Consider the following 22,360-nt stretch of genomic DNA (forward strand, 5'->3'; position numbering starts at 1 on the left):
CAGCACAGCTGAACTGGGAGGGATTATAACAAGTAATGAATGAACCTCTAAATACTTCTCCAAGCCAAAAAACCCCAGTGATGGCATGCAGAGCTGAATCCTTCCAATCATCCAGCAAGAGATGGAGAGGATTTTGCATGACTCTCAGTAATTATTGCTTCCAAAACTGCCAGCGATGCCTTTTCCCACCCCTCTGTGGTCAAGGCAATTATTCTTCCAGGTTCTCACTCTTGGCCCACACCTCCATTGTCAAGTCAATGGAAGAATGACAACATCCACCAGCTGTCTGGATAACATCCAGCCTGGATTATTACAATGAGCTTGCATGAGAAACAGGATTAGAAAAGCAGAGAGGGTCTACTGATAAAGCTGCCCCATTTGTTTTGGTTCAAGATACTAAGGTTGTTCAGTAAACAGCTGGGGTACGTGGGAGACTTCCCCGCGCCCTGAACAACTCCATGGCATTAGATTAGCTTCTGCTTTATTGCAAAATGGGAGAGCTGGGGATGATAGCTAGGTCAGTTTAAGTGAAGGCTTTCTAGGTTTAGGTATTATTTTCTCCTTGGTGTATGAAGAATTATTCCTAAAGATCACCTACAACATGGTGGGGAAGAGTAGTTCTTTGTGCAGGATCTCACTCTTTAATTTACAGCATATCATAAATGTTCTCATTCCTTGTAATAACATACACCAGCATCCATATCCTCTTAAAATATGATCCAACCAGATGGGTTTCCATATTTACAAGTCTAGCAATGAAATATTGCTTATATCACATCCATTTTGGTAAAAAGCTCTCTGGAACAGCCTTCCAAAAAGACCACCCTGTGCTGCAGACACAGGATATCATACTGTGCACACTGACTTTGGCTTGATGAGTTTATGAATGGAACTGTAGAACACGACCGTTCATCCTGCAGTATGCCGAGAAGGGACACAATGACCAAGGAGGTTCCCCTGAGTGCTGTGTGGCTACCTGGCTGCTGAGTTCCTACAGGATCACATCTAAAACAGGAACCAATACTGTTGTGCTTGGTGTGCATCTGTGGAAAAGGACACACTAAAACAGCTTTGAAGTAGAAGGGCCACTTCAGGCACCTTGGGAAGGTGACAAATGACACAGCAGCAGACAACACAGTCTCTTATACCACTGTCATAATATGACCATCCCCCTGGCCTATGTTTAAAACCTTTGTAGGCTCACTGATATCACACCAAGGCAGATCCTGAACTCAGGAACTTCTCTTTTCTGTCTTGATTCCCTCTTCTCATTAGGCTGCAAGACCTTAGCTAAACAAATTCTAGGGGGCAAAATTTGGGGCATCAAACGTGAAGGAAAGAAGCAATATAAGAGAAGTCAGTTTTGAAGAAAACCAAAGGTTGTGCTTGGCTGACCAAAACCCCTGGGCTCACAGTACAGGGCATCTTGGTGAGACGGCAGAGCTATTTCCTACTGTCTTCCAAAGCAAGGTGTCATGATCAGTCCTGTGACTCATGCTGCTTTTGTTCCCACACAAAAAAGCACTTTAATCCTTGGCTTTAGCCTTGTTTTTGGACATGAGGCTGGTGAAAAACTGAAGCAGTGATTACAAACTGTTCCCTGTTCTTGGAGCAATAACGACTGCAAAAGAAAACACAACCCCAAGTGCCAAGCAAAATGGCTAAGGTTAATACTATTTGTCATTACAAGTGCAGAAAGAATACTAGCTGCCAGAAGCTCTGTACAAGGATGTGAAATCCATATTTCTCGTCCTTTTTGCTGTTTTGACAACTAGAAATAATATTTCTCAATTGCTAAATCAACCTAAAAAATTACAGCAATTCAGCCTTAAAAAGATTCACGGCCTGCAATGACCAGCACAGAGGCAGGGATTTGTGTGCAGCTCCACACACCAACTTTGACCATTCCTGTGGATCCTGAGCCAGGTCCTGACCTCATCCAGATCTATATAAATCCACAGCCGTTTCGGTGGGGCTGTGAGGATGTGAAGTCAGGATTTGGCTGGTTACATTGGCTGAGCTGCGGGCACTTGCCAAACAACTTTGTAATGGATAGTGTAAACACCAGGATTGCTCACAACAATTATGTAACCTGCACTTAATGCTGCTTCATAGAAACACTTACAAAAGGCGATGGTCTCCATGGCTCTCCCACTCCACACATGTGCCATCACAGAGGTCCATCCCTCCTAAAGGCAGAGGGTGTTGTTCCTGAAATTACAAAGGAAAACTGAGTCCTTGCACAAAGGGCAGTGAAAAAGTTCAGCCAACCAACAAGTCCAGAGTGAAGCAGCTCTCCTGATCACACACTCTCAGTTCTCGTCCTTTACCAACTCTTCATTTTACGTCTACTTGGCCCTCCTGGTCAGCATGGAGTAGCAGCTTTTGAGAAGAGTGCTTGGCTTCAGACTCTCTAGAGTTACCTCTACTCAGCCCATGTCAGCAAGGGAGAAAACTTTACATGTAAAGCAGAGACAAAAGGACTCCTTAGGCCACCCAGCACACAGGCTGGCAGGAAGTGAATGCAATGAGAATGAGGATACTTCTTGAGTGTTCTCAGCTCTCAACAACCACCTTTGTTCATCCACTCTATCGGCAAACTTCTAGCTATCTAATCATTACATACCTGCTACTTATGTTTCTTCCCTCCCTTCTACACGTCCTTATCACTATACCAGATCCTACTCCAGTCTTCTTCGCCCCCAGTTTATATCCCATAAAGTAGTGAGTGGTGACAAATAACTATAAGAAAGGCCCAAATTCAGGAAAACAAGTATTTTACTCTGAAAGCAAAGTGCCCGCAATGCTCAAAGTTTAGTCTGATCCCTCATCCGTTTGCATACTTCAAGAAACACAACCATGGTGTAATAAACTAAGAGATTTATTTCTAATATGAAACCCACATTTAGTACTGTTTTGGCAGTGGTAGGAAGGAAACCACAGGCAGCTGGCATGGATTAAGTGTTAGCTGCTTGATCAACCTGGAGTTGTCAGAACTCTCAACTTCCTTATTGCATCTCAGGCTATCCAGAGCTAAATACTAGAGAAGGGTGCCTTTGGCTGTGCAGGGCTTTGCTCTTCACATCTTAGCTGTGCGGATACCAGCAAGGGATATATGTCTGCACACATAAAATTGCTATGAAAAATGAGAACTGCCTGCAGCTTCTCCAACACTGTCACTGTCAGCTCCTTGGTAACAGCTTCAGATACATCAGAGGACATTTGTTAATCCTTTTAAACTCAAATATTACAAACACAGTAGCTCACTGCTACCTAAAATAGCTTCACTATTGGAAACTTCCACCGTTTCAATGTAGAGTTCTGAGTCTGTTTCCTCTGAGACTGTTTACTAACATTAAACCATCCTCTGAGGGAAACACAAAGAACTCAGGTTCATGATGCTGCCACTGAATGAATGTGGTGCTTAGCACGGTGCAAACCTTGAATTAGATAGTCCAGATTCCCAAATTCACTTCCAATAACTCACTGAAACCTTTGAGCTTTAAAACCTTTATTTGCTAGTAAAACACTGGCACCCACGTTTCCACAAAGCTAACATGCGAGGCGCTTGAACACAGGCCAGCTAAATTCATTTTGGAATTTGAAATAATATCCATGAGGATTTTTTCCCATTTGCTCAGTTCTCACTGACATACCATCTGACTGCAAGTACACACGAGGACTCTTTAAAACGCCTTGCAATTACTCATTTATGAAGTGTGGGACAGAACAGGGAAAACTGAGATGATTGCCTTAAAAATGTCAGTGCAGGTGTGTTGACAATCTTCATTCTCTACCACGTATTCCAGGCACAGGCTTTTGCTAACCCCCACTCCATGAAGAATTGCTTCCTCAGCCTTGGAAACTCCAAGCACTCAAGAGTCAGGACACTTTATACTTCCACAAGTCCCAAGGAAATCATTCAGTTTACAGACCAACCAAACCCAGTAATCACCATACTCTTAATTCTTGCCTTTTATTTTATATGGCTCAGAGGGCTTCTATTTTTAAGCATTTTCCTGCAGCTTTGAGAACAACAAACTTTTAATTCCAAAAGCACCACAGAAGTACTAGATTCCAGGACAAAAAAAAACTCCAGAAGCAGTAAGGAGACCCAACCCTTACTGAGGTGCATCCATCACATTTCATAGCATCATCAGGACTTTGTGTGCCTTTCTCCATTGAAGTGAGGAAGCAGATTTATATGGACAAAGTCACCTCTGACAGCAGGTAGCCACAGGGTAAACACGATTAAACACAATCCATCTGAAGAGATACAGGAGGTTCCTAACAGGGCACACTTGTCATGGGAGAAACATTTCAGAGAACAGGCTTATATTTAGCAAGTAATCTTTGATTTCACAGCTCTAAATACAATTATATGCCAGACTTTTGTCAGCCAAACTCCTATTAAACCCCAGATACTAACAGCATCATATGCCAAATAGCCCTTCACACACCCTTGGGAAGCAAGTGCCACTAAACAGTTTGCCTTTCCTGGCAACATTACAAGTGACTCCCATTAGAACGGAGCTGCTTTGGGTTCATCTACTGCAGCTCAAGTTCACTGAAGGCCACTGAGGAATTGTCCATACAGTACTAGTTTTGCACAGGAGTCTACAGAAGGACCTGGAATAGGAGGAAACTCTTCACTATGAAGGTGCTGAGTCCCTGGCACAGGGTGCCCAGAGAAGCTGTGGCTGCCCCATCCCTGGCAGTGTTCAAGGCCAGGTTGGACACAGGGGCTTGGAGCAACCTGCCCTAGTGAAAGGTGTCCCTGCCTATGGCAGGAGCTGGAACTGGATGAGCTTTAAGGTCCCCTCCAACCCAAACCAGTCTGGGATTCTATGATTCTATGACCATGAATTGAACATACAACAACAGTTACAACCTAACCCAGCCCTGGATAGGCACAGGAGGAAATAATCAGCAAACCACATCAGTCAGGGATTCAGTGCCTTTAACAATGTCAGCCCCAGCAGGTCCTTGCACGCTCAGCCTGACTTCTATGAGTGGAGAAGGCTTCATCCTCCACCAGCTGCCAAGACAGATGTAGGTAGCCAAAAGAGTCTGTGGGCATCCGTTGTTCAGGTGTGTTTCCAACAATAAAGTCACTGCACCAATTCTCTTGCAAATACTTCAGCCTCTGGCTCACTTCCCACATGCACACCCCTCAGATGTCACTAAATTAGAAGTGAAAAATACAACTTGGAGAGCACATTTAACATAAGTAAAGAGATTAAGGAGTTTATCTGTCAACGCCAGAGGCCAGATGTTTTTAAATTAAGAGAAAAAACAGGAGATTGAGAGAGATGTTAATTATAAGCTCTTTCCTTCCCTTTAAAATGCTTTAAAATATTTGTTAAAATACATAACTTTCCTGTAGGTTTTGGAGAGGGTTTAAAAAAATACCAGTCGAGATTTCAGACTAAACTTCAGCGTCTACGCAGGCCTGAGGAGGCTCAAGTCTGCTTCTCACTGCACATACTGCCAGTTTCCTTGCACATGCAGCACTCAGAGGGGAGTTACTTCACAGCAGTTGCTGTGTATGACTTCACCAGGACCAGAGCTCAGCATCAGAAAGATACTGAATTCCACTGCTTTTCATCCTTGACCCTCAATTTCCAGCCCTAATACCGTTCTCTAGGAGCACTGAAATCGTGGATCTACAGCAGGCTCCCATGATACCAATCTAACTCCTACCAGGATGAAAATAGAATTCAATGAGAAAGTTTGAAACAAAATCTAGAAAGGGGGTGGGACTTCCTTAAAAACAAACATATCCTAACAGTAGTTAAATTCAAAGTGAGGCTTAATACAGAATTACACCCATTATAAAGAAAGGGAGCCAACCCCTTCTCTTTTACCCATCTTTCACATGGAGGACATCTATTTTAATGTTCCTAGAGGCTGCACCACGAGCTCCTGGGATCTATATGATCAGTTTGTGCTGAGTTCTTGCTGCCAGTTTCTCCAAGAGAAAATCATAGACTCACAGAATGGTTTGGGTTGGAAAGGACCTTAAGATCACCTAGTTCCAAACCCCTGCCATGGGCAGGGACACCTCACACTAAACCACATCACCCCAGGCTCTGTCCAACCTGGACTTGAACACTGCCAGGGATGGAGCATTCACAACTTCCCTGGGCAACCCATTCCAGTGCCTCACCACCCTTACAGTGAAGAACTTCTTCCTTATATCCAAGCTAAACTTCCCCTATTTAAGTTTTAACCCATTACCCCTTGTCCTATCACTACAGTCCCTAATGTAGAGTCCATCCCCAGCATCCTTGCAGGCCCCCTTCAGATATTTGGAAGGCTGTATTTATCATATCATTCTATGATTCTGTGATCTGGGCATTAAGCCCCAAATTTGGGATGTGCAAAGAGAAGGAAAAGCTGTCTCACAATACCATTCTGCAGAGATAAAAACAATTATACAGAAGACAAAGACGTGATCCCTGGCCCACATTACTTATAAACCCATGTCTAGAAAAAACTATGGATTTTCTTATAGGATTCTCAAAAGTGTTCCAGATTTCTACTTACATGAGTCAAGCCTGGCACCCAGTCAAGAGGTAGCTGGACATTTTCAAACCCTGGCTCATTGAAGCCTGTTGATGATGGGGTACCTGAAAACTGCATCTGTTGCAGGGTTCACTGGGGCAACACTGCAATGAGGTTTCATAAGCAGAGTGGTTCTACTGCCTGCAGCCCTCCTAAGGGTTCATTTCATCCAAATCGGGGATCTTTATTAACTATGATCTCACCACATCTCTCTCTACCAAAGGATGAAAAATGCTCACCTGAACTGGGGACATATTTCATCATGAATTTAATACAAATCCTGTTGCCTCTATTAGCTGCTATAGAAACACACTCCATTTTAATGTTTTGGGGGCTCAAATTAGTGCTGCACTGTCCTAAACTGAACTCCTAAAAGTGTTTCCTAAAAATACTCTATTATTGTATCTTTAAAAATAAAAATTTTTCAAAGCTATCCAAATTCTTGGAAAACTTAACTCTATTTTTGAGTCCTTTCCTCTTCCTTTTAGATCTCCTTCCCGGTCTTTTCCACAAACCAGGAACCTTCACCCCTCTTCTTGGCCATGCACGAGACTCTGTGGCACCAGCAGCACATACAAATGCTTAAGGTTCTCAAACAAGTGATGGGAGCTGACTATAGAGAGCCCCAAATCAGGCAATTCAATAGCACCTACCTTGGAAGAAGGGTCTGTAAAAATCTACCTACAGCTGAGGACCTCTGCAGACAGATGTGCTCTGCAAGGGTGCTCACACAGTAACAACTACTCACCTTCTAGAGTATTCATGTGTCACCAGACATATGGACCATGCTGCAAACTGACACACATGAAGCCAGTGACTCCCACTAGCTGATGGGAACACTTCTCTATGAGCCTCGAGCAATTCATAGGTCTTTAGGAATTCAGAACTCATTCTCTCATAGGAAAGTTCCATTAGTAAAGACAACCATTCCTCTTCTTACTGCCAATGGTATCCCAGAGTCATTCTGCAACATCCCTCATTTGTCTCTTAGCAAAGTACCTTTAACTGGGCCAAACTCCATCTTCCTTTTTTCCATAAAGGCAGCTGACGTCTTGAGTTCATATGAGGCGCACTGTGCTTCCTCTGCCATACACCTAAGTTTTAACTTCTCTATTTTATATTTATGTAACAGCAAAAAAAATGTGTATGCCATATGGCTGTGCTGGTTTGGGGAACAGCAACCAAGCTCTGTTGAAACCAGTGGAGTTCAACTGGCATACATGACTGTGAATGAAGCTGCAGAGCACCCTGGGCATACGGACTCACAGTGAAGAGTCAGAACTGGGCAACCAAACTGCTTTATGAGGAGTTTGGATGGAGTACAAACCTCCCTTTGTGTGCTCTCAGGCCTGATAAATCTTTAGGGAGTGAGGCAGTCTTTCACACATGTACAACTGAAAGAAAACTCAGTTTTTAAATCTACAGTTGTTACAAAACACGGTGATCCTTCTCGCAATCCCCAAGCATGTCCATATGCTACACCCATTTCAAACTGAAGTGAAAGAAGATCTTTGTGCAACTGCCACATCTCAGCCTCACTTACTCTGTTTCCAAACCGGGACAACTTAAAGCCATCTCAACACGGGACACTGCTATGGCATTGTCAGAATGGAGAGTCACTTTAGCTTTTACATATCATGTCTGTTATAGCTCAAAGGATCAGCTATAGCCTGAGAAGACCCCGGTGACTACTTCGGATATGGAATACATCCTGACTTCTATGCACACTCCAAACATGAAGGACAGCAGTGCAGGACCATGTCTATAATGCCCATTCGAAGGGAAAATCCCTGTTCTTCTCAGGAGCTGAAGACACAACGGGAAATGGGAGGATCTTTGAGAATGATGCCTCAAGTTCAAGTCAAATCAGTACATTGGCTCCTGCCTTTCCTAGCCAGATGGATTAAAACAAACCAAACGTAATAGAACAAAAAAAAGGGGAACAATGTCCCCCGGACAAAGAACATCCTGTGAACTGGAACCACAGCACATCTGGGGGCCTCATGTTGCTGCTGAGTAATGCATGACCTGGGGACACTGTCATTTTGTGCTTACAAGTCTCCAGAGGGAAAAGCTGACATTTGAAAGAGACAAAAAAGCTTCTTCATGTGATGCCAATGCACCCTCTCCTGTTTTACTGGGAAGTGGGAGCATGTGAGCAACACAGACATGAGCTCATGTAGCTTCACTGATGTGAGCCACAGCCTCTCAGTTTTGATGCCAACATCAAAAGCCACGTGCCAACAAACGTGGCAGCTCACAGGACCTTTTCTTTTCTATCTCTGTTCTGCCCAGATTTCCATCAATTCTGGATGAAAATAATCAGTCAAGGTAGAGGGACAATTGCAGAAGCTTCACAGTCATTGCTTGGGAAGGCATCTGCTTAGTTCATTTCTGAATCAATGATTTCCCTATAAGCCATTCTTTACAATCCACTCAGCAAACAGGTAACATACATGCAGATCTGGAACTGGAAAACTACGACGTCAGGAAGATTTGCTTGAGGTTCCACAGACCAACTGTTTGCCATTGTGTTAGTGATATAGACTTACAACTGAGGTGTGGAGATTCCCAGTCTTACGAGCAGTTCACGGCCCTTGATGCTGGGCATGGAAAAGGGCATGAGGGAATATGACCAGCCGGTTAACCAGCTTCCTTGTGAGAGTGTAGCACATGCAGTGAGATGATGGCACAGCTTTGATTGAGAAGATTCTGGGGTTTGACCCCCCAGTATTGCAAATAACAGACTAGCATAAGTTGTCTGAGGCTTAAAGCAGAACAAAATGCACTCACAATAGAAGCAGGCACCCTGAGACTGTGTGGGGATGATCCATTAATGCTGGAATCCCTTCACATCTCCCTTTAAATCATCTTGAGTATCTTTGGGCATGCTTTAGGTCACCAAAATGCATCTTTCCACCTCTGCGTGGTGGAAAACTTCCAACCATATGTTTAGACCTGGACTTTATCAGAGTTACAATCTGTGGCATCCACATACAGTGGATTACTATACTGAGCCCTTCATGAAGGCTGCCTTTGCAGGCTACAAGAGGAACTGAGCCTTCTGGAGCACAGCAAAGTCCTTAAGACCAGCTGAAGTTGTTTTCTGGCCCTGTCAGTTCCAAATGAAGTACTGGTAAGAAGAGGTTTCACTTTTTAGAAGGAAACATGTTCTCAACATGGTTCTTATAAATTAAACCACATCACTCTTTCATGACAAAGGAACTTCACGCATGATTGATGAAATATCCTAAACACTCTTACAGAGGGAAGTGTAATCATGGGAAGATCATAAGCAACATGCACCAGAACAAGGCCTGACAAACAGCATGGTGCAATGAAAATAGGCATTTAGAGCTTGATGGAACTTGAGGAATATTTGCTTACTGTATATTTATTTTAATTGGAAATAAAGAAACTCAGTGATGAGTCTTTAGGAGCTGGTACAGACATTTTTAAGTGTCACGAGACATGGCAGGCTAATTATTACTTGGTGTAAAGCATTACACCAAGTTTGGGTTCAACTTAAAAGAGGGAAGATTTAGGTTGCATACAAGGAAGAAGCTCTTCCCTGTGAGGGTGCTGAGGCGCTGGCACAGGGTGCCCAGAGAAGCTGTGGCTGCCCCATCCCTGGCAGTGTTCAAGGCCAGGTTGGACACAGGGGCTTGGAGCAAGCTGCTCTAGTGGAAGGTGTCCCTGCCCGTGGCAGGGGGTTGGAACTGGATGAGCTTTAAGGTCCCTTCCAACTCAAACCATTCCATGATTCTATGATGCTATTAGAGCTCCGTGGGTCTGAGTGTAGATACTGGCTGAGGAAACAAGCCATGCTTTGGTTACAAACCCCACTCTGAGGAGACACTCATGTTTCAGCAGTGCTATGCAGACTCCCTCCAGCTCACTGAGAAGCCGGCTGCCAGCCCCTGTGTCACAGTCGAAGCTGTGAGGTGGTTTGTTCCATGTGAGGGTGGGAGGCTGCCAATCTTAAAAAGATCATTTTTGTTATTTGCAAACACAAAAATTGCTTTAGGCTCGCTGGACAAGCCAAAGCCTTGATCAAAATCACGTCCCGTTCATGGGGACAAAACATATGTTCACTTCATCCCAAAAAGAAACAAGGGGGAATGGGGGAGAAAGGGGAGGGAATCTTTTTATCTTGGTTTAGCATGAAATACCATGCATGGTTGCCAGTTGTTTATCAGCTTTTCCAGATCAACAATATGTTCTTTCTTAAGGCCTTTCATTAAAGAGCTTGCTGTCAATCTAACTTCCATTAAATAACCAAAACCAAATGGGGAACAGTCACATGACACTGCTGTTTAAAGAGCTTTTTTGGTCATCACCCTACAGCAAGAGTGTTCTGAGAACCTAATTCATAAATATTCACTGCTTTCTGCTTTGGGATACTTCCCACATTCATCCCTTTTTTTGGCTTGGCCTGTGACAGAGGAAGGAGCAGGCTTGCTGCTTGGGTCACCTTCACTCCTCCATTGGCTAGTTCTGCTGTCAGTCCTCTCTTTGTATGGTTGGGCCCTTCTTTGCGTTGTATGCCCTAAGTGAAATAAAAACTCAAAGAAGCATAGCAGGAGGGAACTTCGAGTCAGGTAAAGAAAACCTGATACCAGCAGAAGAAGGATCAGGGAGAGAGATCAGGGATGCCTCTTCCGGCACTGGAGTTGAGGGAAACAGCTAAGCAAAGAAAAACAAGGTGTCCTTATCTTCTACAAAACACATCCATCCTTCAGCTTCAAAAGATCTTCTGTGAACAAATACCATAAAGGAGAAGATACTTGTTTGCCTAGGAAGAAGGGTGAATCAAAACAGGGTTTTAACAACTCTCTTCTCTGTTCCAGTGAGGGGGAAACCTGCAAATACAAACACACAGGATGTATCCCAGTTGGGGGTAGGAGAGAGAAGCACACTGGATATCAGCTTGTGTAACTATAATTACAGCGACTCTGTCAATCATTAAGGCAAAGTAACTGGCATTCCTTCCTGCCGAGATGAATTCTCACACGCACTGTGGCAGGCCTTTCCAGATGGATGAGCCCTAAATTGCCACAGGCAAAGGAAACCATCCATGCAGTTAAACTAATGCTAAGATGGAGCAGGATAAGGCTGAGAAGGATTGGCATTTGGAATGACAACAGCAGCGAGAACAAAAAGGAGAAAGTCATCCGTCATCTCTGTTCCTCTCCTAACAGCATCTTCCAGGTGGTCCCAAGCTTTAGGCATTTTATAATTTAAGGGTCACTGGTATGTATTCTTTTATACTACCCATCCCTCTGGCTGTGGCCTCACCTGATAACAGCTACAGATAACAAGGGCAAAGAACCTTTAGATACTGACAACACCTGCTTTGCACAGGATGGAGTTAGAGCTCCAAGTGGGGTTGCCTTTGGGCATTGTCAGGAGGTTTTCTTCCTATGCCCACTCCCACTGTCTTGAGCTATGCTGGATGGGAACATCAGAGGCCACTGCACTGTGCCAGGCACATCTCTTCACCAAACCTGCCCCAGAGCATCCTGACTGGCCAGCATTCCAGCAACATTTCACATATTTAAACCATTATATACCTTCTATATGAGGTTTGAATTTCTCCATAGTTCCCTCAGGTCCATATCTTTTAGATGGCACAATATCTGCAATACCTCCAATTAGAAGCTGCCAATGCCCAACTAATCTTGAGAGAAATAACCCCACTGAATTTATAGCAAGTGAGGAAGTTAGTCCATGTTTTGAGTTCCTTCTATCTTTAATACCAGAGCTATGGCTTTTTTGCCCTTACAGCTGTCTGTCAGCAGCACTGAGGGCCACCCCATGAATACTAATGCTTCTTGAGAGAACTTTAAACATATTACTTAAAAATAAGGAAATATTTAGAGTCAGTGCAATTCAAATGCACTCACATAAAGTAAGGATAATGGAGTCAGGTTTTAAAAAGGAAGATTTACCATACGCCTTAGAAAAGTGGATGGAAGGCAAAAGACCTGCAGTTCTTACTGTGCACTACTCACTTCCTGCAATGCATCCCTGTGTTTCCATGCCCAAGGATTTGCTAGCAGAGAGAATAGTTTTCCTTTGGCCTTCTCCAACCCTGAACTTGGCTCTCAGTCTACTGGTGAATATGTGAGCATCACAACTTCTGCTTAGGCCAGAGGCTGTAGCCAAGTGAAACCACAGGACAGTTCAGTACACCTGAAGTCATCACATTCAACTACTTCTCTAGCAAGAGGTCAGACACAAATTAGCAGACACCAGCATGGAGGGGAAGTGTGAGCAATGTCCATGAGGTTCGGGGTGAATGGGCACTTCATAACTCTCATTTCTAATCTCATGTACAATCGATATACTGGAGTTAGTAACTTAAGATGTTTTCAGCCATAGCATTAATCATAGAATCATAGAATAGTTAGGGTTGGAAAGGACCTTAAGATCATCAAGTTCCAACCCCCCTGCCATGGGCAGGGACACTTCATACTAAGCCATGTCACCCAAGGCTCTGTCCAACCTGGCCTTGAACACTGCCAGGGATGAAGCATTCACAACTTCCCTGGGCAACCCATTCCAGTGCCTCACCACCCTCACAGTAAAGAATTTCTTCCTCGATCTAAACTTCCCCTGTTTAAGTTTTAACCCATTACCCCTTGTCCCTATCACTACAGTCCCTAATGAATAGTCCTTCTCCCAGCATCCTTACAGGCCCCCTTCAGATACTCCAAGTCCTTTACCATGAAGTGCAGACATAATCTTTAGTTTTCATCAAGGAACCTAAGAGAAGGATAGAATAAACTGATTTTTGATGCTCTCCCTCTCTCCCTGTGCAAGGCTTTAAAAGTATGTGAAAAGGATTAGCAATAAAACTGTGGAGCAAGGTCAGCAAAAGATGCCTGGGTTAGCAACGTTTCTTACCCTAGAAACAGTCTGAAATGCACAACAGACATTATCTCATCCATTCATGAATGAGAAACACTGTGAGGACAGTCCTTTAGAGGCCCTTTTAAGCCTCATTACTGTGGTTCCTGTACCTTTGCTGTCCTCACCACATTAAGGTATTCAGGTCTCAGCCTGCAGAGAGTGATGGTGTTAAGCACAATTGAAGACTACTTGTGCCCTTTCTCCCTTCCCAGTTGATTGATGCTATTTTCTGACTTACTCCAGACAATTACTATTCTGATAGACAAGTGATTAAACCCCACAAAAATGCTATATCATAGCTAACATTCTGGGCTGCAGTCCCGCAACAGTGCCCCTCCAAGCTGAGGTTCTGGACAGATCATCAGCCTTATCTTTGAGCTTCCTGCCTTATGTCACAACCCTACTGTTATTTAAACACAGTTTTGTATTTAATTTAATTTCCTTGGTTTTGTTTAGCTTTGATAAAGGAAAGGAAATCTTTTCTAATCGGTTCAAAACAAGCCCATTGACTCAAGACCAAGTTCAATGAGCTATCAGGGCCAACAGGATACTAATGGCTAATGCAAAAGTCTGAGAAAGAGTCATGGGAACAAAAGGCATTGGAGGAAGAACAGCTTGTCCTTTAAATGTGTAAAGAGGAAGCGGGATGCAGAGAAAAGCTCTGAGCTGAAAAGCCATTGCAAGAGGGACTGTGACAGAGAATAAAGGGACAGGGTGAGCTCAGAGCAAGAGAGCAAGGTAATGGACTGACCCTTATGTGCCTATATGTATGCGCATGTACACATATGTGCATATACATCTAGGGGGGTTGGAATTGGATGATCTTAAGGTCCTTTCCAACCCTAACTATTCTATGATTATATACATACATACATACAAATGATAATAACTTTTTCTGCCAAGCAAGGATACTAGGAAGGAAGAGTGATCTATAAACACAAAACATCAAGGAACTGAAACCAAAGTATTTCTGGAGTTGGGAAATGTCTACATAGCAGCTCCCAGAAGATGTCATCACACATGTTTTCAGAACATCAACTCATCACTTAACATTGACTTAGCTACGTGTCAGTGTGGAATAAAGAGTTTTAGGACATTGAAAATGTAAAGGGGTTGGCACTATTGAACTAGGTCAACATCTAGAGTCGGAGCCTGGCAGAGAATCATGAAAACCTTTGGTCCTGAGAACCGGCTGTGTGACAGAGCCCCATCCACAAGTCTTTCCACAAGCTTCAAAGGACTTTGGCCCCTATCCCAGAACAGCTATGCAGGCTAGCTAAGGACAGGAGTACTCCTACAAGTGAACAGCATAAAGAGTAAGTCCAAGTCATAAAAATATTGTGCTAGCAGTTGAGAAGGGCAGAATACAAAAGTAAGCAAAGAAACAGATTAAGGCCAAACAGATCAGAATTATCCAAGTCTCATGTATGTGCAGGGACATTTTATCTAAGAATTCACATGAAAACCAAAACTGCAGCCATCAGAACCCTTCCAGTAATCACTGTTCAGACCTCCAGCCAAACTGCTTTCTCCCACAGCTGTGAGTCCAACAGCTCTAACTCTTTAAAATCCTCCCAAGTATCCAAGTATATTGGCCCCGGTTTGCAAATCTCCACTGATGCATAATAATTGGGTCAGATCTTCCCTCCAACTTACTCCATGCAAAATCCTCAGTGCACTTTTACTGCATCGTATCTGCTAGTACAGAAACACTGCTATGACATCCAGCTTCTAATGCAGTGCTAGCTCCTTATTTACTAGCTCTACAGACCAAAAAAAACCCTGGCTCTTTTCATCATTTGCTAAGAAGTGTCAAGGGCATTTTTTCTCCATTGCTACTAATTCACATGAAGGGCCCTTGGTCATGCTCATAATAGCTGTGTCTTTGATCAGCACCCAGGTCAAATACCATGAGAACAGCCTTCCAAGAAATGCTTGGCTGTTCTGTCTTTCATCATGCTAAAGGTAGGCTCTGCCAACAAAATGGCTAGGGATTTCATTACCTTTACTATATGAGGTTCTTTATAGACTTCAAGCTCATCTTTATTAACTCTTCTCCACACATTTTCCCTTACATTCTCAAAAAAAATATCTATTTCAGGGCTTTGTTCAAGTTATTTAGTGATCATTTTTCCAGCTAAGGAGAGGTCCAACAGCTTGGATCTCTGCAGCTTGGTTTCTCTCACTAATTTAGACTTAAGAGTTACCTGCAAGAGAAAGTAACGTCATTCTTGCTTTTAACAAGCCTTAGTTTCCTCTGAGGTGTTCAAAGCATTTAACATCAACAGAATACAGTGTATTTATTAACTCCCACAAAAGCTTTCCCCAGATGATCTTAAGCTAACAACTGGGGTTTATTTCCTTCAAATTTAAGCACTGTTTGGAGTTTGTTTCTTTATTTGCAACACCTTCTGCTCTCCAACTCTCTTTTGAGCCATATTTCTTCTCTCTCATCATAGTTAACTCGCCGGCATGGTCAGAAAGGAAATGTAAACCACTTAAATTCACACCATTCTGAGAATTTCACAGTCAGTGTATTAATCTCTACATAGTCGCATTAAAAGCATCAGGAATGGTACTTAAGCATCTCTCTAGCTCAATCCTTCACTGAGGTCAAGCTGAGCAGAATGTGTAACCTTTGCCATTTCAACCAGTTACATTTACACCTTTCTAATACATTTTTTCAAGCTATCCAGATGCTTTTTCTGCTGCAAGTTAATTTGTGACAAATACAGAAGCTTTCTTAAACCTCCCTAGAAGCTACAGAGCAAACAGACAGACCTACACACACAGATACATACCTCCTGGTCACAGGTCATACATTAGGCAGAAGCTCTTCCCTGTGAGGGTGCTGAGGCGCTGGCACAGGGTGCCCAGAGAAGCTGTGGCTGCCCCATCCCTGGCAGTGTTCAAGGCCAGGTTGGACACAGGGGCTTGGAGCAAGCTGCTCTAGTGGAAGGTGTCCCTGCCTGTGGCAGGGGATTGGAACTGGGTGAGCTTTAAGGTCCCTTCAAACCCAAACCATCCTGTGATTCACTGATTCCTGCCCTCCCTTGAGCACCCAATGAATCAAGTCTCTCCCCTCTGTGAAAAATATTCCTTTCTTTATAAAGGAGATTGGACATAGGCTGTACAGAGAAGAGAAAATGCTGCAACATTTCTTCCATTCTGGTTTCTCCCTTCTTCAGAACTGGGCATATTCACTTGGAATTCATTCCAGCTTCAAAACCCCATCAGTTTATAAAGTGTTTGACTTCGTGTAGGCCCTCCTGTTTTCAATAATGCTGCAGGAACACTATCAGCCCCTGGTGCTTTATTGCTCCTGAGCATTGTAATTGTCTCTCAAAGCTCCTCAAAATGTGGTATTTCTCCAAAACAGCTGAGCTGTCTGGATTATAGCCAGGATCTCTTTTTTCTCCACATCAGCTATTAAAGAGATCACAGTATTTTTCTCTGTCTTTTTATAGTTACATTATAATTTTCACTTTTGTCCTTAATCATGCTCACTCATTCCTCCACACATGTAAATGGATTCACATTATTAATACTTTTCTTTTGTCATCTCTACCATGTTTTACTATCTGGTGCATCACTTAATTCATCCTGCAGCTTTATTGTAACTCTCAGTTTAGAGCTCAGAGAGCTCAGCCCAGCCATTTCCTTGCTACAGGTTACGGAAGGAGCACCATCTACATCCTCCCAAGCTCATCACTGTGATCAAAACAGCCTCTGTGTTATCCTTCTATTCTGAAAAAAAGGAGCTGTTCACTGACAGCTCCAAAAAGAGAACTTCTGAACACTGTCACTCACTACAAAGACTTCACCTACTTCATGCTCTTTAGTATTCACAACTGAGTATGTTTCTGGAGAAAACTCTGCACTCTGGGTTTGTGCAATGCTAGGATACTATGATTCTATGATACTATGGGGGTCCAGTCCTTTGACTTAATGTTCCTTTCCTCTATTAGACAAATAAATTGGAGATACTTATTTTTCAGACAATCAAGGCTATGTATGAAACTTACTCATTTCATATCATTTGGAGACTTTCTGGACACATCAACTCAGAAGTTCCACACTTCTGAATTCCAGTCCTCTCTCCATAGAACTGACTGTTTGGGGGGTGGTTTGTTTGAGGGGGGGGTTCAGTATTTAACTAAGCTTTATTTGTCCTTTATCCTTCAGAATATATGACTTATGAAACACTCCTGCCCCATCTCTCCTACCACACTTGTTCTTGCAGTCATAGGAGCATCAGGAAAGTACCTGGATATGAGATCTCTAATGTACCTTGAAGGATTTTGATGCTAAGTGTTTATGAAAGCCAACATAGATACAGTCTGAAATGCAACATGTTTGATCCAACATTCACAACACTTTGGAATACAAAACAGTCTGAAGCAAGTAAGTGACAAGCTTGATACGATGGTATTTGCACATCATTCTCCTTAGATGTCAGAAATACACTAAGATTCCTTTGTTCTGCCCAAGTGAAAAAGGCACAGCTCTGTGTCAGTATCCCAGAAGGAAAGGAGGGGTGATGTTTCAGACCACTTTACACATGAATCCGGGTTTAGAAACAACATTACAATGAACAACTGGTGCTTGCCTATACCATTGTGCTCAGCTGAATGGAAGCAGACCAGTTCATTTCAGTATCATAATAGATCCTTTAATGCTCATTGCTGAAGTAGTTGTTTCTGTTTCAAAGCATAAATTCCTACAAAATCAGAGAAAAAAGTTCTATCTTGGCATTGAGAAGTTCAAAACATCAGTTTTCAACCTGTTGAGTTTCTTAGTATGATGATGTTTTGACCAATGAAAACCATATAAAATCCTACAGTTGAATTCCTTTTCTTTATAGGGTTATTGGGCTTTTTGCTGTTCTGGTGCTTCAAATGAGACAGCTTCTGTGAACCTTGTTTGGAAAGAGACCCCGTGTGCTTACACATTTAGGGAGTCCAGATACTGATACTGTGCTTAAGATTCTTCAATAAAAACACAAATAGAAGGTATTAATATCTTTGCTCCCTAGGCTTGTAACTAGAAGATCTGAAGGTCCTTTCCAACCCTAACCATTCTATGATTCTATGATTAGATCAACAGCTATGTACAGGTGCGATTATTTAAGTAGGGAAAAGGCAGTATCTAAGATGTTCAAAATGCTTTTAGCACTAAATGCATCTACACAGAGAGACACTCCCAAACTGGTTTGAATCCCTTCTGTTTAGAGCTGGTGGCACCTCCTAGTTCACGAGGTTTAAGGCAGTACTCACTGCAAGAGGGAAAGGCATTCAGAATCTCCAGGCTCCTTTAAACCTGAAGTTCTCTGAGATTTGTCGAGTTGTTGTGGAAAAGCCCAAGACGAAGGATTTTCAGTTATGCATTCTACCTAAAAGAGATTTGGCAAAGCCCCTTGAATACTTACTTTCATTTCCTCAAGATACCAGTAGAGTATTATCCCACCTCCTCATATAAGAACACCAGGAATGGCAGCGGGTGCAATCCCTCTCCCCAAAAGGCAGCATGGGATACCACCAAAGCCAAGGGTTACTTCGCAAGTGATCTCATCGGCATGAACTCTGCTGACACTTTCCCTGCCAAAAGCAATTCTCTGCAAAGGGACTTCCTGGATAGATAAGGGTAAAGAAGCCTACTGCGTATGTTGTTATTCCAAAGCCTAACGGGTGAAACACATGGATGTTGAGCAACTCCTGAAGACCAGCTCCGTGCATGAGCACATTGCTTCAGAATCAGCACCTTGAGCTTTGTAGGCAAGAAATTCAGGCTCTTTTTCCTTTAAAATCCATTTCTCTGGAATCTGAGGAGAGCTTTTATGAAGAGGCTTGAGCAAGACAGGCCATGATGAACTAATGATTAAGTTTACAGTGTTGGTACAGTCTTTCCTATATATTTTTAAGAGTGCCTGAGCAGGACTGTATAATGAAACATCGCCTTATAAAAGCGTCATTCAGCTGCTCTGTATCTGCAGTTGTGATCAGTGTCGAGTCCTTGACAAAGACAGAACGCAAGTGCTATCATACTTTGTGCACACAGCCAGTACTCTAGTAATGGTTTTTATTTAGGAGAGAAGAATGAGGAACAAAAGAGGCTCTCAGAAACGTTGCAGTAATTCCTTGAAAATAGGAGTCATCTTCTTCTAGAAAGCTCCTAAACAACTTTTTCATAAGAACTGCAGGGTCTGTTAAAGGTTTAACAGGACTTCAGACAGCAATTACAAATGCCTATAAAGTTTCACTGTCTGCCTAGATTTGAGGGATCCCAGCACACTTCTTGCTCTCTTCAAGGTTTCATCCACAAACTTGCTGAGGATGGCTTTGTCCTTCCCAAAGCCCCCTCTCTGTTAAGCCAGCCAGTCTCCATTTGCTTCTGCAAGCATCATTTTCCTATTAGAAATGATGTTTTTATTACTCTCCTATCATGCTGAGTAGTGGGGGATATTACTTCTCCAACAGCTGGAGTGCAAGGCCTCTTACCCTATGGGGATTTGGCAGTTACCAGTTGCAAACTAAGTGGAGCAGCAAGCAAGCTCTGCAAAGAGGATGTCTTTACTGTCAGCTAATAGCACACAGATCACTCCATTGCCGCACAACTAAAACCAGGCCACTATTTTACTTTCTAAGAGACAATAGGTCTCTTTCTCCCCCTCCCCCTCCAAAACAGGCCAGGCACAATAGCTCCAAAATGAAAACCTTTTGTGTGCACATATGATTGGATTTCGAGCTGCACGGAGTACAAGGCTGAGTTTTTCAGCTCCTCGCAGCAGCTGCCAGTGTTTCTGACAGCCTGTGCATGGATGGGAGGACTGAACATCCTCCTCATGTTATCTGCTATGGGGTTTATTTGTAAAGCAAAACTGTCAAAAGACTGTTTCAGGAATTGCTGCCAGCCCTCCTGGTAACCCCAATGCATTTTTCCTTATGGAAGGAAGTTCAGAAAGCAGAGCCACCACTTGGCTTTAGAAAACCTATTCTGCTTAAGCAGAAGCTTGGAAAGCGTAAGGAAAACTCTGGAGATAGAATAAGGAAAAGAAAAACCCGACACAAAGCCTCTCAGAAACAATAGAAAGACTCTTCTCAGACTCATATAAGAAACATTGGTACTCAGAAAAGAATGAAACTCATACAACCTATTTCTCTTCCTCTCATCTTTTCCCCTTCCTCAGTCCTTTTGTAAGAGAGAAGCTCCTGAAATCCACCTTTTATACATTCCCTGGGTGTGGTTACAGCCAAGCACAAGTAATCACTAATTCAGCCTCAGGTATCTGGCTATAGAAGTGGCTCTGCAGGGCTTAATTTACGTTCTTTTGTCCTCTTTTGATGTTTTTGGTAAGTAGTAGCAAGAAAAGAAGTAAAATACAGTGATTTTGTTTTGCTGCTGTTCATTTCTGATGAAGTTTTTCAGTTGTACCACATCTTCATAAGGACTTTTCAAACTGAAGCTTTGCTGTAGATTGTTCTGGGAAGAGTGTCCTGAATGCTACCTGAAGAGCTACTAGATGTCTACATTCAGATGAGCCACCCTGTGAACAAACAAGTTTCTGTCTCATAGGAAAGAGGTTAGCCCAGGGAAGGTACTGTAACTGCAGAGAGCTTTTTCTTCCTAGAGGACTGCTAGTTCTCTGTATGTTGTACCATTGGAGAGGTGTGTGGGTTCCTCGCTTGTCTCACTTCATCAAACTCCTTGAATGTATGGAGGCAGCCTGCTTCTTTCTTCATTAGTTAAACACCTGTACTAAACCTCAATGTGTTCCTGCAGGCATAGCTAATATGGTGATTGTTGCCTTACCCTGAAGAAGCTCCACTAACTTAGAGAAGCTCTAAGGTGGCTCTTTAGCCACATCTCAGGCTTGACCAAAGCAGTCTCTAGCTTCTCTGCAGATGATGCAACTAAACCCAGGAAGCTGGAGACAGGATCTCAGGAGGTAACAGTCAGCTTTAAAGTACAAGGCCCAAACTTCCAGGTAGCTGCACAAACGGCTCCGAAAATCCATGCTTTTGTTGGAAGAAATACTGAATGCCTTGAAGGAGAGATCTCAGAGCTGTGACATCTTTTAGTCATCAGTGATTGTCATGTTCTCAATGGTAGAAGATCTTAGAGGTCCGGAATGTGGTCTCTCAGCCTCTTGTAGCAAGATGTGACGTTTCACCTTTAAACTTCCACGTGCTGTCACTTGCTGCTAGGAAAGCCATTAGTCCTGACACTTGACTCCCAGCCAGAACAGAGCAGGGACTCCACTGGTTCACTTCTCTGTGATGCCACACGCATGGGATAGGCATGATTTTGGTTTCTGGCACATGAACCCTTTATCAAAGACTAGATATTTGCCTTACAGGTTGCTGACCACTGAATCTCAGGGCTGTTGCACAGCCATATTGACAAAGGCTGAACTGGAGTCTGGCAGGATTCCATACTTTCTTGGCTACAAAAATCCTTTCCAGAAAAACTAAGGCCATATTTATACCATGGAATAGGGCTCTGTATTCTGCTCTGAGATAAGGCTGACCCAGGCTGATAATGGAGTGCACCTCTAGAAAGCAGGCAACGATATACTTTTTGGCACCACACTTAAGGTTTGCTCCTCCTTATAAACCTATTACCTCAAGTGTAAAAAAGTGAAACAGAACTGATTGATTCTGGGGAAAGGAAGAAGATGGGGTTTTGGTTCTAGGTTTGTCCTGCTTGGAGAAGAGGAAGAGAGAATCCAAACCCAGGGTGTTGCTCTACCTCATCTTTCACAGTGTGAACAGAATCTGAATGTCTTTTGGAGCACTGGAGTCAAACACTCTCCTTGTCAAGTCCCAGGGCTGCAGCAGCTTTTAGCTCAGGCCTATCTCTAGCAACCATTCCCAGTGTT

General features: G+C 43.1%; 1 long non-coding RNA gene across 2 annotated transcripts in view; it reads right to left on the reverse strand.

The window, feature by feature from the left end:
* Positions 1-2,083: 2,083 nt before the first annotated feature.
* LOC133268300 (uncharacterized) overlaps positions 2,084-22,360 on the reverse strand; it is a 63,322-nt gene continuing 43,045 nt past the window's right edge. Inside the window, exon 4 of one of the 2 annotated variants that reach the window (XR_009743032.1) lies at positions 2,084-2,211. This is a non-coding gene — a long non-coding RNA (uncharacterized LOC133268300). The remainder of the gene's footprint in view (positions 2,212-22,360) is intronic. The other variant, XR_009743031.1, reaches the window with a different exon arrangement.

Source organism: Pezoporus flaviventris, unplaced genomic scaffold (assembly GCF_033815535.1).
Source record: "Pezoporus flaviventris isolate CSIRO_AGI_PZ_B2104156 unplaced genomic scaffold, CSIRO_AGI_Pfla_v1 ptg000013l, whole genome shotgun sequence".
Lineage (NCBI taxonomy): Eukaryota > Metazoa > Chordata > Aves > Psittaciformes > Psittacidae > Pezoporus > Pezoporus flaviventris.